The 17,656-nt window shown below is 43.5% G+C and overlaps 1 long non-coding RNA gene across 1 annotated transcript in view; it reads left to right on the top strand.

The window, feature by feature from the left end:
• Nucleotides 1-570: 570 nt before the first annotated feature.
• Nucleotides 571-17,656, top strand: part of LOC138852874 (uncharacterized) — a 39,328-nt gene continuing 22,242 nt past the window's right edge. The window contains exon 1 of the long non-coding RNA XR_011392148.1: nucleotides 571-855. This is a non-coding gene — a long non-coding RNA (uncharacterized lncRNA). The remainder of the gene's footprint in view (nucleotides 856-17,656) is intronic.

The following is a 17,656-nucleotide window of genomic DNA, read 5'->3' as shown; positions in this document are numbered from 1 at the left end:
AGGAAACGTTTCACCACACAGTGGCTTCATCAGTCCAATACAAAGCAGAAAGGTGTAAGGAGAGGATTTTGAGGTAATCAGTCCATTAAGACTGATAGACTGAACACATCGACTCCAGGCTGATGGACTGATTACCTCAAACTCCTCCTCTCTTTACACCTTTCTGCTTTGTATTGAACTGAAGAAGCCATGGTGTGGCGAAACGTTTCCTCAATAAAGATTCCCATATGTTGCCCAAGTCTCTCAATCTTCAACTTGTCGGTTGTCAACACCATTCATCACAGTAGCTATGGTGTTATCCCCTAAGCAAAGTTGCCCTCATGCCAACAAAGGGCTCCTGATCATACAAAATAAAGTACCCTCCTCTCTTGAATTAAACCCAAATTGCATGTCATTACCCTGGTGCTGTAGCGCTGCCACTATTATTATTATTATTATTATTAATTATTATTATTATTATTATTATTATGAAGGGGAAGCGCTAAACCCGTAGGATTATACAGCGCCCGAGGGGGGATGTGGAAGGCATTCAGGCTTAATTCGGGGAACTGGAGCACAAATCCCCTCAAGGAAGGTTCCTTGATGTTGGTGAGGGGCCCTTGATTTAGGGAATTGGATCTGTGCTCCAGTTCCCCGAATTAAGCCTGAATGCCTTCCACATCCCCCCCCCCAGGCACTGTATAATCCACCGGGTTTAGCGCTTACCCCTTGATTATAATAATAATAGCACAAATTGCCTAAATCAAGAGCCCCTCAACAACATCAAGGGACCTTCCATGAGGGTAGCGCTGCCACAGCAGTGAGTGTCTTGGTACAGTGTAGACGTGTCTTGTGTGCTCTCTTCAAGTTATCATAGTAAGTTTATTTAGATTCAGATACAATTATCATTGTAACATATGTGTAAATTACCTAGGATACCCCCAAAAAAGTCAGTAACTTATTTCAATTTGGTTCCTTGACTTTTATCATATATACCTATAGTGCTTATTCCTGTGAACGTTGTAACAATGAAACCATCAGATGGTAACAATTATGTCTCCTGCCATGTGGGGTACCTCCTTTCCCATGCCAGGGCAGCGCTGTATGTCTTGTGGGTTTAGCGCTTCGTTTAATAATACCATGCCAGGGGGAATATTCCGCCTGTACCTGACAGAACCATAGTGAAAATTAGAGATGTGCAACGTCTGTGTATCTTTATTGTAGACGTTTCGCCAACCATTGGCTTTATCAGTACAAATTCAAGGACATAAATGGAATACAGTAGAACTATATATAAAAGATGATGTCCTCAGTCTCTCAGCCTTGGAGACACCAACTCCAGGGCTGAGAGACTAATTACCTCATCTTGTATATATAGTTCTACTGTCTTCCATTTATGTCCTTGAATTTGTATTGATAAAGCCAGCGGTTGGCGAAACGTCTACAATAAAGATACCCAAATGTTGCACGTGTCTAATTTTTATCCTGTCGGTATTGTACACCATTTATGTAAAGCTACAGTGGACGCCCAACACTCCCCCTTGCCTCTGATGGTACAGCCAGCTCATAAATTACTCATAGCAGACCGTTGATGCCCCATAATACATTGTTATTGCCATGTCATGTAACATTGCACCTCCTGGCCAGGGACACCACCCAGTTACCAACCCTCAGCAGGTAGTTAAATATCTTCATTATGCACCCCATACCCATCCTGTGGGCGGTAGTCAAAAGTTTAGAGGTACATAATGGACAGGTAAGATAAGATAAGATTTCGTTCGGATTTTTAACCCCGGAGGGTTAGCCACCCAGGATAACCCAAGAAAGTCAGTGCGTCATCGAGGACTGTCTAACTTATTTCCATTTGGGTCCTTAATCTTGACCCCCAGGATGCGACCCACACCAGTCGACTAACACCCAGGTACCTATTTGCTGCTAGGTGAACAGGACAATAGGTGTAAGGAAACGTGTCGAAATGTTTCCACCCGCCGGGAATCGAACCCGGGCCCTCCGTGTGTGAAGCGGGAGCTTTAGCCACCAGGCCACTGGGCCATAGTGTATATTGGTTGATATGTTGTTTAATGTTGATAAGTATTTAATGGACGAAGACCATTAAGACTGCATTTGCATGCACACTACCAATGGCATGTTTTGATTACAAAATTCCATAACGAGTGAGTGAACCCAGTAGACGGGGCCAAGAGCTGAGACCTAACCCATGGCTTCAATCTAGTAATCTGAGGACCATGTTGCTAGTGAGAGTTCCGGGGTCAACGCCCCCACGGCCCGGTCTGTGACCAGGCCTCCTGGTGGATCAGAGCCTGATCAACCAGGCTGTTACTGCTGGCTGCACGCAATCCAACGTACGAGCCACAGCCCGGCTGGTCAGGTACCGACTTTAGGTGCTTGTCCAGTGCCAGCTTGAAGACTGTCAGGGGTCTATTGGTGATCCCCCTTATGTATACTGGGAGGCAGTTGAACAGTCTCGGGCCCCTGACACTTATTGTATTGTCTCTTAACGTGCTAGTGACACCCCTGCTTTTCATTGGGGGATGTTGCATCGTCTGCCAAGTCTTTTGCTTTTGTTGTGAGTGATTTTCGTGTGCAAGTTCGGTACTAGTCTCTCTAGGATTTTCCAGGTGTATATAATCATGTATCTCTCCCGCCTGCGTTCCAGGGAATACAGGTTCAGGAACTTCAAGCGTTCCCAGTAATTGAGTTGGACAATAAAGCAGACTGTAAACGGATGGGGTTGTAGGCGCCCTTATCAAACAAACAATAAATATAAATCAGGAACGTACACGGTAAGCTGTCCAATATACAAGTACAGTTAGAAATAGAAATACAAACAGCTAGAGCTTCATTTAAGGAGGTTATTAATAGAGTATTCAAGAGGTTGCTAGTAGAATTACAGTAAATCAACCATTCAAATCATTATGAAGCTCTGTGTAGTCTGCAGTCAATCAAACAAACGGGCTTCCACATGGATAAATTGTCATTTTTGTGGAAATTGGTGTCATGCCCCTTGTGCAGATATCCAAGAACTAGCTACAAGCAGTATTAAAACAGGGAAGTGTTTTTGGGTATGCCCAAATGAGATAAATCTGTGGACTAAAATCACAAGGGTATTAAAAGAGGATAACATCAAAGCTGCTTTCATAGAAAACCTGGAAGCTTTCTACAACAGATGGGAACATAAAAAGTCTGGGCTGAATGGTACTGCCCTTGACACTGGCCATGTAGTCAGAAACTGTAAGGCTGGAGGTGATGTCCTGGTAGTCAGTAAATGTGGGGCTGATAGTGCTGTCCTGGGAGACAGTAATGGTGAAGCTGGAGGTGCTGTCCTGGGAGACAGTAATGGTGAAGCTGGAGGTGCTGTCCTGGGAGACAGTAATGGTGAAGCTGGAGGTGCTGTCCTGGGAGACAGTAATGGTGAAGCTGGAGATTTTGTCCAGGTAGTCAAGAATTATATGCAGGAAGGAATACATATAAATGACCTCATAGGGGACAGGAGCCGTAGTGGGGAAACAAGTGTAGTCAAAGATAAGATAAAACCAATATTGCAAACTAGAAATACCACAGGAAATAGCAAACAAGAGGACCCCACTAGCAATAGTGAGGATATATTACCAAAAACAACTGGTGGGAGCTCGACTCAAGAAATCGTAATGACACGATTGCAAACAAACCATACCCCCGGCCGGGATTGAACCCACGGTCATAGACGGGCTGGAGTTTTGTGACTCTATGATCGCGGGTTCAATCCCGGCCGGGGGGATGGTTTGGTGGGAGCTCCATTGTTGGTGCTAGGGAGGATAGGAATAAGACAGGTAAACATGCACCAACAGGGAATACAGTCACAGAAACCCAAGGCAAATGGAAACCAAGCCTGTGCACATACTATGCACTTGGTATCTGCAGACATGGGAAATCTGGAAAAACAGACGGGACGTGCAACTATGACCACCCTAGAAAATGCCGTGCCCATATGACAACAGGAAAATGCAAACTCCCTTCCTGTAAGCTTTTTCACCCTGAAATGTGTACCTCTTCAGTACAGGAAAGACTGTGCTATAACTTAAATTGCCAGGCACACCATCTAAAAGGGGACAAAAAGATACAAAACATCCAGACCATGGGAAAACCTGGGTAGCCACAGCCACTCAAGAGGGATACCGAGTATGAATTAGATAATGCATTAACCAAAGGTCGATCAACTGCTCCTGGAGAGGATGGTATAACCTATGATATTCTCAGAACTCTAAGGCACGTGCCTGATAACCCTTTGTTGGCACTGTATAATCTCGGTTACATTGAGGGCGTTCTTCCTACTTCCTGGACCAATAGTCTCATTGTGCCTATCCCTAAGCCCCAACAGCCTGATACATTTAGGCCGATCTCCTTAACTAGTTGTCTTTGTAAAACTTTTGAAAGAATGATGCTTAACAGACTGTACTACAGAATCAGACACCAACTTTCCCCCTACCTCTATGGGTTCATGAAAGGTAAAAGTGTGCAGAACTGTATTTCCACCTTTCTCACTGCACACACCTCTACTAGTTTTACCACTTTTCTTGATCTAAAATCTGCATTTGATATTGCGAACAGAACCGTTATACTACATGAACTAGCCAAAATGAATATTGGTGGTAGCTTACTCTGCTGGATAATAGGATACCTGTCAAATAGAGTATCCTCTGTCCTTTACCAAGGCTTCAGAAGTGATTCTAAAGAAATGTCTTTAGGTACACCGCAGGGAGGAGTTCTTAGTCCCATGCTATTTAATATTCTGATTAATGCTCTCCTAAATGCTCTACCTGCCTCACCTAAACATATAGCTATAAGCTATGCTGATGATATCATGATCCATACAACAGGGCATAAGAAGATGAATACCATTCTTAATGAAGTTCAAGCAATTTGTAATCGACTAGGCCTTATAATATCTTCCTCTAAAACAAAGATATTAACAAGCAAACGACATCCCCCACCCATCTATTTGCAGGGTGAAATCATTAGCTACGTTAAAACTTACAGATATCTTGGTGTAGATGTACCCTTTAACAAATCCACTATACCACAACTAAACAAGAAATGCAAAGCTAGGCTAAATGCTCTCAAAGCTGTTGCTGGCTACAATCCCAACTATGGTGCTAATGTGAGAATCGTGAGAATGATGTACATAGCCTGTGTTAGGTCCTTAATTGATTATGCTGCTCCCACGTTGATATTAGCTAGAGAAAGTTCTCTCCGACCCTTGGAGCTAATGCAAAATGAAGCTCTCAGGATTATTCTTGGCTGTCCCAGATCTACAAAAGTTCTTAACATGAGGAAGGAGCTTGGTATTTCTAGTATCAGTGATAGGATTGTTGAAATTAACACTGTACTCAGTATTAGAATGTTGAGAAACGAACCAGACACTGTCACAGTGAATCTTACCAAGTGTCTAGAGGTAAATACACACAGATCTAAATGGATTGTGAAAAAGTGCAATTGCATTAAGTTTTATAACCTGCATGAACTGTATCACTGTAGGCAACAAGAGCATTTCACCCCTCCATGGAAGATGTGTTCATTTAATATCACATACCTACAAGTCCCTCCCAAGAAGCTCATTGCTAGTAATCCCTTCCTTAAATCTCTTGTTAGAGCAACTGCTCAAGAAGAAATTTCTCACCTAGCTGGTAGTAATAAGTTATCACAAGTTATATACACTGATGGATCTAAACAGGAGTCTTCTGGCAGGGCTGCATCTGCTCTTGTTGCCACCTCCCTAGTTAAGAACGATAATAAATTTGTTGAGTTAGGCATAAGAATTAACAACTGGGTGTCTACACTGCAAACTGAATTGTTTGCAATCCTAATGGCGCTAAAGCTAACCTATGACACTGAGCTTGACTCTATCATCATTACTGATTCTATGTCATCATTGAAGGCTCTTGACTTATATAATGACTCCAACAACATGCTCATTGGAGAAGCCAGGTATAGATACTCAAAAATTAGGGACAAAGGAATTAATGTACAATTGCTATGGATGCCATCACACATTGGATTACTCCTTCATGATAAAGTTGATATGTTAGCCAAGAAGAGTACCCAGAAGGAGAATGTAGAATATAACTTTGGTATAACTGTGTCTAGCATTAGGAATAATATTAGGAGAGAAGTAAATAATGAAAATGATTGTTATAGGAATGCAGTTAGAAGGCTGAGTAGATCTATAACCCACTATGATAACATGAACGTAGATAAGTATGTTTATGGAGCAACTTGCAATGTGAACAGACTGGCTGATGTTGTAGTGGCCAGGCTTAGGCTTGGTTACAAGTACTTCTGGCAGTTTGGGAGACACACAGATGATGATCAAACTAAATGTAAATTATGTGATCAGGCATATGGTCACTCTTGAACACTGTGCTTAATTGTCCACTTATTGAGGAATACAGAGACAGACAGTATAATAACCTGTGTAACATGTCAAGATATCTTATTAATGAAATTAAGATACCAGATATACTAAGCAAATTTCCTAAATTTGCTTGTAACAGATAAGTGAACTATAGATATGTAGATATAAATCCATATGTATTCCTGTTAACCCTTTGGGGCCTAGTTCCTAGGCCTTTTGTGTATCCATATGCTCTCGCGCTACCGTCCACAGGATGGATATGGGGTGCACAATAAACTAGCCACTTCGGTGGCAAAAATCTAAAAAAATCTAATCTCAAGAGGGAGAGGTTTTTAATTGCCAGGAAGGAAAAAAAACTGGCAGGAAATGGCAGAAATCGTACACCAAATCCAGTCATTCCTGGAGTGGAACCACAATCGATGGCTTCCACTCCAAACCAACAGATACAGATACTAATGCCGGAAAAAAAATCCTCCCCCCCCCAGTACCAACAATACCACCAGTCCAATGACATTCTTCTTTGCAAATATACAGGGTCTAAAGCCAGCAACAAACAACAAAATAACTTTCATCCGTGGACTGCTTGCAGAGGCAAAGGCAATGTTCACGGCTTTCACTGAGACCCACATAAAGGATCACTTGGACAACGAAATATGGATCCCAGGTTACAACCTATACAGATGTGACAGAGTGAACAGGCAAAAGGGGGGGACGGGTTGGCCTGTACATTGCAGAGTCACTTGTTTGCACAGAGCTGCTTAATGCCTCAAATGATGTAGTGGAAGTTTTAGCAGTAAAGATTGAGAACCAAAACCTAGTCATTGTGGAAGTCTACAAGCCTCCGGATGCAACATCCCAGCAATTCCAGGAACAGCTGTTAAAAATTGACCACTGTCTGGAAAATCTTCCAGCTCCTGCACCCAACATCTTGCTCCTGGGGGATTTCAACTTAAGGCACCTAAAATGGAGGAATATAGCAAATAATATTATTGCAGTAATAACACCAGGAGGCAGCTCTGATGAAAACTCACACTCACACGAGCTTTTAAATCTCTGCACAAAATTCAATTTAAACCAGCAAATAATAGAGCCTACTAGACTGGAGAATACACTAGACCTCATCTTCACTAACAATGATGATCTGATAAGAAATGTCACCATATCAAAAACAATATACTCAGATCACAACATAATTGAGGTTCAGACATGTATGCGCGGAGCCCCAGACCGACATAATGAGATTAGTCACGAGGGAGCATTCACCAAATTCAACTTCAATACCAAAAACATAAAGTGGGACCAAGTAAACCAAGTCCTAACCGATATAAGCTGGGAAGATATAGTAAGCAACACAGACCCCAACTTATGCCTAGAACAGATTAACTTGGTGGCACTCGATGTATGCACAAGGCTTATTCCTCTAAGAAAAAGGAGGAGTACATGTAAAATAGAAAGAGACAGGCTCTCCCTTTACAGGCGAGGGAGCATGGACACGGGGGTCATCCCACAGTTACTAAAAACAACAGACATAGCCCCACTCCACAAAGGGGGCAGTAAAGCAATAGCAAAGAACTACAGACCGATAGCACTAACATCCCATATCATAAAAATCTTTGAAAGGGTCCTAAGAAGCAAGATCACCACCCATCTAGAAACCCATCAGTTACACAACCCAGGGCAACATGGGTTTCGAACAGGTCGCTCCTGTCTGTCTCAACTATTGGACCACTACGACAAGGTCCTAGATGCACTAGAAGACAAAAAGAATGCAGATGTAATATATACAGACTTTGCAAAAGCCTTCGACAAGTGTGACCATGGCGTAATAGTGCACAAAATGCGTGCTAAAGGAATAACAGGAAAAGTCGGTCGATGGATCTATAATTTCCTCACTAACAGAACACAGAGTAATAGTCAACAGAGTAAAGTTCGAGGCAGCTACGGTGAAAAGCTCTGTTCCACAAGGCACAGTACTCGCTCCCATCTTGTTCCTCATCCTCATATCTGACATAGACAAGGATGTCAACCACAGCACTGTGTCTTCCTTTGCAGATGACACCCGAATCTGTATGACAGTGTCTTCCATTGCAGACACTGCAAGGCTTCATGCGGACATCAACCAAATCTTTCAGTGGGCTGCAGAAAACAACATGAAGTTCAACGATGAGAAATTTCAATTACTCAGATATGTAATAAAGTTGGTAGAATTACCGACAATATGTAAAGTAAAAGGACACAAGTGCAACTAATGTGACATTTTATTGTGGCAACGTTTCGCTCTCCAGGAGCTTTATCAAGCCATTACAAACAATACATGGACACAGAGGGTATATAAAGGCTCAGAGTGAGGTGCAATGCTAGTGAGGTACCATTTCGATGTTCACTAGTGGTAGTAGTAGTAGTAGTGACAAAAGTTGTAGTAGTAATACAATATGGTAGAGCAATTAAGTTGCACTTGTGTCCTTTTACTTTACATACTCAGATATGGTAAACACGAGGAAATTAAATCTTATCAGAGTACAAAACAAATTCTGGCCACAAAATAGAGCGAAACACCAACGTCAAAGACCTGGGAGTGATCATGTCGGAGGATCTCATCTTCAAGGACCATAACATTGTATCAATCGCATCTGCTAGAAAAATGACAGTATGGATAATGAGAACCTTCAAAACTAGGGATGCCAAGCCCATGACACTCTTCAGGTCACTTACTCTATCTAGGCTGGAATATTGCTGCACACTAACAGCACCTTTCAAGGCAGGTGAAATTGCTGACCTAGAAAATGTGCATAACGGAGATAAAACACCTCAATTACTGGGAGCGCTTGAGGTTCCTGAACCTGTATTCCCTGGAATGCAGGTGGGAGAGATACATGATTATATACACCTGGAAAATCCTAGAGGGACTAGTACCAAACTTGCACACGAAAATCACTCACTACGAAAGCAAAAGACTTGGCAGACGATGCACCATCCCCCCAATGAAAAGCAGGGGTGTCACTAGCATGTTAAGAGACCATACAATAAGTGTCAGGGGCCCGAGACTGTTCAACTGCCTCCCAGCATACATAAGGGGGATTACCAACAGACCCCTGGCAGTCTTCAAGCTGGCACTGGACAAGCACCTAAAGTCGGTTCCTGATCAGCCGGGCTGTGGCTCGCACGTTGGTTTGCGTGCAGCCAGCAGTAACAGCCTGGTTGATCAGGCTCTGACCCACCAGGAGGCCTGGTCACAGACCGGGCCACGGGGGCATTGACCCCCAGAACTCTCTCCAGGTAAACTCCAGAATTATGACAAAAGTTGATCCCACGTATGAGGCACTGAATCTGTATTTTCTAGAAAACAGGAATAAGTAAAGGAGATATAAATAAATTGCTAAAAATATAATTAAGACAAGATTAACCCTTTCAGGGTCGAGAGGCCCTCTCCTAAACTTGTTCTCAAGGTTGAAAATTTTTTGGAAAAAAAAAATTAATTTTTCTTATGTAAAGATAGAGGATCTTTTCCCGATCATAATGACACCCACCAAAAATATGAAATTTGATGGAAAACTTACGGAATTATGCTCTTGCAAAGTGTAGACAGCCTGTACTGTCTGCACCGACAGCCCATGCTGTCTGCCAGCTTAGTTCATATTTCGCGGCACTAAGGTGCTGCCCTCTGTAGCTAGGCCTCTCAGTGGGCACGGCAGCCTGCCTGCCCTTGCCTCGCTCTCACTCTCACAGCGGCCTAGCAGGAAGACACAAGGCCTACTACTAGCGCTCTCTCGTGGGATGGCCCTCCCGGGCCATGGGCACAACACACAAGCCTGTGTACCCACCACGACTTAACAATAAACAAAGAAGCCTCCGAAGACGTATCATTTACACCCTGCTACCAGAACACCAAATAATCCTTTTATAAATGGTGGAAAGTGGTGGTCGCAGCAGTGTGTTTGCCCAGAGAGAGAAAAGAAGGAATGAAGTTGTTCACTTCATCCCCCTACACAACAAACATCCGTCTCTCAACGTGTTATCCTGATGTCGTGTCTGCACATTTGAGCATCCAGACACAGGTACAAGCAGGATCCAGCCGAAATTTACTGAATTTCTTCGAGAATTGTAAGTGGCGTCCCAGTGACCCCACACTACAGCGTCCCACGCTGTTTCTCAAGTCACGTGTTTAGCGTCACTTGTATGTTCTGCTGTTGTTCAGCTCAGTACAGCTGTTTCAGCAAGCCAGAGGTGAGTTTTGTGGTGATTTCTGCGTCCAGTGTGTTTCCCTGTGTTTGTGGGTGGGAGGAGGAGGAATGGCCAGATGCTCCTTCGCCATACACTCACCCACGCTCCTCGCCACCACTATTGAGAATTTGGCCTTACCAGATAAGATATAATTATATATAATGAACACTTAGCTGATAAATGACAGCAAATCGTCTACACAGCCGCCCCTGCAGACGAGGTCTAGAAGCTGTCGAAACCATCACAACAGTGGGCTGTCAAGAGATACAATTTGTAAGTATAAATTACCCCTAGGGGGTGTTATGTCAGCATATTTCATTCGATGATGGCTGACGAATACTTACTTGTTTGGACTCAAAAGTCCACACCTTACTGCCGATTATAGGTTGATTATAAACTCCTTGTGACTCAAGAATTGCGCAATCCCCCGATCTACAAGAAATTCGTAACATACCTTGCTCTTTGTAACGTGAGCTATGGTGTTCTCAACACCTTCGACAGATATCGGTGACTTGATAGAAGCTGAAGTGTCCTTGGATGTCCACGTCTTCCATTGTCTAGGAAACGCACACTGGTACACTATGTTCAACAAGATTTGTCTTTATTGTTCACAATGTATCACAAGAGAAGCTGATCACACCTCTCTTATGTTTATCGTGTTCTGCGAGACACTTTATTCACACTAACGCACAGATCAGTGTTCTTTGTTGGTTATCCTGGCATCAGTGTGACTCTCTCTAGAGTCAAAAGTAATCTGCCAGACGCCACAGTGCTCCATCCCGTCACTGCCCCCAGCACAAAAAAAAACGCTGACCTAGTACCTTGCATCCTTGTCACCTCCTCGATGAAGCAAAGCAGAATGTTTGTTTCTTGCTGTCTTAATCATAGACAACAATGTACACTAGTTTTACTATGGTAATAAAGTGGGAGCAGGATTTTCCTTAATTGTCCTGCTAAGTAAGAGATGTACTGTCTCTTATAAAAATACACGTTGCAACACCCCTGCAAGGAGCAGAGGTCATTTGACCACGCATACGGCATCTGTGATCAATTACTCACTCTAGCAGTAAACAAGACGCTCGCCCCCTCTGAGTGGCCCCTCAGGGCTGAGAGGGCTGAAGGGGGCTGAAGGGCTGAAGGGGGCTGATAGCCCCCTCCTGGAGAAAATTTCTCCACAACCACACTACCATACACTCACCACTACTCACTCCCTCTGCTGTGTTTTCTGCTGTTTTTCGTGTGATTCATTGCCAGAGCTGTGTATCCGAGTGCCCGAGGCCACTCGAAGCTACGTGGATCAACATGCCACGTAGATCACGATGCCACGTGGATCCCGACGCCACGTGGGTGTGGGCGATGTCACGTAGATCTACCAGCCACATGAGTTACCAGATGTTCCAGGCCTCATGCTGTGGTCTGCTGCCCGCATCACATTGACGTCACTCACGATGCTGCCCGACTTCATGACATCACGATGTCTGCCTGACGTCACCTCGAGATGTCTGCTGACGTCACCTCGCGACATCACGCCTGACATCACATGATGTCACCATCGAGTGTTCTGTAATTGTTTCAATATTGTCGAGGAGATTGAGAGAAGATATATGTCGTGTGTTAATTAATTCCTCTCAGTCAGTGTTCTCACATGTTAGTGTACAGCATGTACCGCAGGTGTGTTTAAAGTTTCCGTGTGTCCAGTGAGGTCTGAGCCAGACCTGAGTAGCACCACTGTACTAAGTCACCCGTGTGACCAGTACGTTTGACAGCTGATTTACTCAGCCCCCGAGTGACCGAGCCCTTGTACAGAAAGCTTTTATGCTAGTCACTCGTGGTGATCTGCAGAATCGTACCTGCTACAATTCCCATCGAGATTTGTTTCACTTCACCTCCAGACCTTCAAAATGCAGTTATATGTAGAGAAACAAGTCTGGGGACACTTAGACTAACCTCTGCTATAACTCCAACTGCCGAGAGAATGACACTCGTCAAGCCGCAGTTAGCCCTGTCGGCAGGCGCTGTGTCAGCCTCGTGTCACAAGCTTCAGTGAGCAGCCAGCACAAAGATGATGTCACTTTGACTGCTAGCTCTCTCGCTGCAGTCTGGTGTATGATGTTACGACTCCCAGATGTTTCGCCCAGTCGTCTCTGCCACAACTCGCTCCATGCTCGTCGGCAGTGACAGCCCAGCGACAGTACCATTCAAGAAGTGTCCTCCTGAGTCGCTTGCCAGAAGTCCTGCCCAGTTGCCGAGTTTTGTCGACGCCTCACTCGAGGGCACCAGCATGTCGTGCCCCAGGTTGAGTGAAAACCTGCAGCGACTCCTACGATGACTGCTTCACCGTTCCAGAGGAGACCGTACCCTGTTACGTCACAGCTCAGCCGCAGCGATGTCTCCCTTGTTGCAGTATCTGTCCAGACGCAGGAAGGCATGCAGTGATGCCCATCGACGCTCACTGCCTTTGACCACGATGTTTAGCACACCCCACATGTTTTTTTCTTCCCTCCCTGTAGGAAGTTTTTTTTTTCCATGTCCATATGTATACAGTGGACCCCCGCATAACGATCACCTCCGAATGCGACCAATTATGTAAGTGCGTTTGTAAGTGTATGTTTGGGGGTCTGAAATGGACTAATCTACTTCACAATATTCCTTATGGGAACAAATTCGGTCAGTACTGGCACCTGAACATACTTCTGGAGTGAAAAAATATCGTTAACCGGGGGTCCACTGTATATATGTTTTTATTTTGTGTTCTGTGCCCTGTTCCTACGAGAGAGAGACCGAGTCTTTTTTACCAGCAGTATTGTCGCGTCGGGACGACCCGCGGTAGGTGGCCGAGCGTATGTAGACAGCCTGTACTGTCTGCACCGACAGCCCATGCTGTCTGCCAGCTTAGTTCATATTTCGCGGCACTAAGGTGCTGCCCTCTGTAGCTAGGCCTCTCGGTGGGCACGGCAGCCTGCCTGCCCTTGCCTCGCTCTCACTCTCACAGCGGCCTAGCAGGAAGACACAAGGCCTACTAGTAGCTCTCTCTCGTGGGATGGCCCTCCCGGCCATGGGCACAACACACAAGCCTGTGTACCCACCACGACTTAACAATAAACAAAGAAGCCTCCGAAGACTTATCATTTACACCTCGCTACCAGAACACCAAATAATCCTTATATAAAAGTTAGCGATCTCAACGATGTTTACGCATCAGCGATTTCACGGACTTTGAACCCTATTTTCGGCCAATCCCAGTGTACTAGTCGACAAAAATCATAACTATTTCGCTAGAACTCCATTTTTTCTATCGAATGAGTACTAGAAACCACCCATTTACTGATTTCAACTATCCAATAAAGTGGTCAGAAATTAGCAATTTTGCCAATTTCACACAAATTTCAAACAATGCCAATTTCCAAATAGGGTCCAGAATAAACAAGACAGGCATTCCTGGCACTAAAATAACATTTCCTCTGTTCGTTAGTCACATCCCCTGGCCCCTCTTACATTTCTTTTGCTTTCCACTTTGAATTTTTATTCTCACAAAAAAATAGAAGATTTACTGTTATGCAGACTACTGCATTAATGTAGAAATGGTATAAATAATATCAGTGCACTTGTGAAAGAATATTATACTCGCCAGTTGATGCGTATTGGACACATGGCATGATTTGTTTACTTTTGAATTTTAGCAAAAATCGAACATTTCTGCTACTTCGAGGTCAATTTCAAGGTACTTTTCATTTTGAAACCAATCAAATTCATCTCAATTTCTGTAATGTCTTCCATTCTATAAAATGAGACCAGGAAAATTATAATACAACCATAAATACCATACGAAAATGCAGTACAAAGTCGCTGTTTTATTCCAAAAAAACGGTCAAAGTTTTTTTTTTTCTCATGCACTGCGTGCTGCAGGATTTTTTTTATACTGTGCACACTGACCACATAGACTCATTCTTTCATATGTAGGCCTACCAGCTTTCTCTCGCTAGATTTGAAGGCACTAGAGTTTAGGCATACTAGTACGTCAATAACCCTGGTGCGTAAGCCGTACTAGTACGTCGGAAACCCTGAAAGGGTTAAAAAGGATATAGGAAAGCATTGGTTAGTAATAATGTTGTGGATGAGTGAAACATACTCCTGAGTAGCATTATTAAGCAAAACCCTTGCGTAGCTTTAAAAATAGGTTAGACAGGTACATGAGTGGGTGAGAGTTGGACTTGCCTAGCATAGGCCAGTAGGCCTGCTACAGTACTCCTTATGTTTTTATGCCTGTACAGATTTAGATGAGGACGATTATAATTTTATGTGCAAGTGTCACAATTTAGGTTTTTGTGTTTGTGCAATGGATATGTTTGGAGCAGATGTTCTTCGTGAGGGAAAGCGCTCTGACTTTCAGAGGCATTGGTGGACATTGTTTGTGTATCATTATGATAACGATATACAATACCCTGACAAGTAGGTAAGTAAGACATGCATACAACAGTTAGGTATCTTTTTCTGAAACATTTTGCCAACAAAGATGACTGCATTGTTTGGCATTAAACTATGCCAACCCAACCCTTTGAACATTGACCAAAAAATAGGGCATCCCTTGTACTTTAGGACATCCTTCAACTCTAGGAAGTGTTTAACACACATTCTTTAGGGTTTCAGTGGGGTAAATTTCCTCAAAATTTGTAGATGATAATCTCCAGCAGTGGAAGTGGGCTGATATCCTTTCCTCTGTAGACTTCTTTGACAGCCCAGAGGTTCTCACTGTATTTCATGTCTGGAGAATTTCCTGGCCAGTCATTGAAGGGTACTTCAGTCATGAAACCTATGAACAACGGATTCCTCAGTGGCAAGGATCACTATCTTGTGTAAAAATCTTTGTACCCCACTGCGTGATAGATTCAGGCAAATGATCACAGAGCAATTCTAGGTACAGTATTACAGTTAATGTTGGTGGACTTTTTCTAGGTTTCTCTAGACTTGCTTTTGGTGTGGGTATGTCTTAACACTATCCACTATCCTCAAGGAACTGGCACAACCAGGTCTTTGCTAAATGCTCACACACATCAGTTGCTCCTAGTGTTTCCTTTGTTTGATGGCTGGCCTAATGTAATCCATTTTGTCTATCATCAAAATGTCAAACTCTGCACTCAAAACCACACAATGCAGGGAGCACAGGGAGATCATGGACACGAATTCATCCACCACACAAGCCTAGAAGGTACATAGGATGCAGTCAGTAGCATTAAGAAATCCTGAGACATCCTGCAAAGAGTTGCCAGGCCAACATACGTAACTTTAGTCACAGAAACCCTTGACAGTTAGGGTACGGTATTACTTTTGGCATTTAAGGATGCCAGGTACCTTCACCCAGCATACTTTAACAATAAACACTGTAAATATGGAGACTCAAGAGGCCGTGGAGAGAGAAAAATGAAGTGATCAGTCGTGAAGTAGTATTGAGATGATCCATCCTTCAGCCCTGAAAAGTGTTTAGCTCCATAGTCAAGACTATGAAGGCCTTCTCCCCCCCACTCACACTCGCTGCCAACACCTTCCACCATCACTCCATTTAAGACAGACAGCACGTAGAGCAAGGTAGAGCAGACTAGGGCAGGTTGGAGCATGTAGAGCAAGGTAGAGCAGGCAGGGCAGGACAGGTAGACAGGCAGGCAGAGATTAGTAAAGAATTACAGACTTAATATTTACACTGTTTTGTTGTAGTCTCGCACTGCCAGCGTCTCGTACAGTCTTTCTCCCTATGCCCACCTTCCCCCCTCCCCCCACTCTGACTCACATCCAACACACCTTCTACCATCACTCCATTTAAGACCTGTTCATCACCCTTTATTGTCTCTGGGCTGAGCCCACCCTCGCATGCTGACCTTTGTATGCATGTTGGATTTTAAATTTTTCGTTTCAACTCAAAACTAAATCCCCTGATAAGGGTAAATCATAAATCAAAATTATCCAAACTCAAGACCATTGTAACTCCAGGGATCATTGTACAGGAATATGACAACAAAAACTTGTAGAAGAGGTGGTGAGTTGCAGCAGTTGTAAATGTACTCACAGGTGGGAAGGACATTCTGGCAGGATGGCACTACCAGTTGCATCAAAATTGAAAGGATGTTGCACATGAGTAATCTGGGCTTTTGATATTTCCTCAATAACTTTTAGCCACATCCATCTCAGTCACTAAACTCAGTATCAACATCACTTTCCTTTGATATAAATGATAGTCTGCTACAGCAACATAGGGAATCTAGTTGCAGAAGATTTCTTCTGTAACTCTCTCACTAACCTCTGCCCACCTTTTGGGCATTACTTCCACTTATGGGTCCTGCCTTCCCTTTTTTCCTGTGAAGATATCTGCAACTCTCCATCTCTTCCATTGACTCCACTATAAATATCTGTCATTATATCCCTGTATTAGATTGAATGCCTGTTGTGCAAGCAAAAAATCTCTCCAATAAAGATAACCAGGTATTGCACATGTTACTTAACATTCCTGTGCCCTTAGAAGTCATGTACCTGCAGTCTGAGTTATCTTTTGTCTGTTAATGGTTCTGTGGTTAATCTTTCCCATGGCCCAGTCCCAAACCTGGCCTAATAAGATGGAAAGGAAATACGTACTGTATTATTCGATTTAGAACTATTAAGAAATGTGTAAGGAAAGTTAAGACATTTACATAACTAATGTAAGATTTGCCTGTCATCTTGCATGTTCATGAGACCTTTAATGATGAGCACTGTATGTGTCATAATTTTAACCTCATTAATCTTCATATACTGGATACAAGCATTGTTCTGGTATTCTTTGTTCCCCTTCCTCCACATGGGAGGGTCCTTGATGCTAATGAGGGACTCTTAATCCAAGGAATTGAACATGACCTCCCCTTCCTTGGATCAAAACTAATTGCCTCCCATTCCCTCAGGTACTGTATGCCCCTACAGGTTTAGTGCTTGCTCCATGAATGTAATATGATCATCTCTACTGCATATGTCCTGGTAGTCTCATGTGTTGCTCAATGCTTCTGGGGGTTTTGTCCCACATAG

The sequence above is a fragment of the Cherax quadricarinatus genome, chromosome 18 (genome assembly GCF_038502225.1).
Source record: "Cherax quadricarinatus isolate ZL_2023a chromosome 18, ASM3850222v1, whole genome shotgun sequence".
Taxonomy (NCBI): domain Eukaryota; kingdom Metazoa; phylum Arthropoda; class Malacostraca; order Decapoda; family Parastacidae; genus Cherax; species Cherax quadricarinatus.
This window is presented reverse-complemented; position numbering and strand designations above follow the sequence as displayed.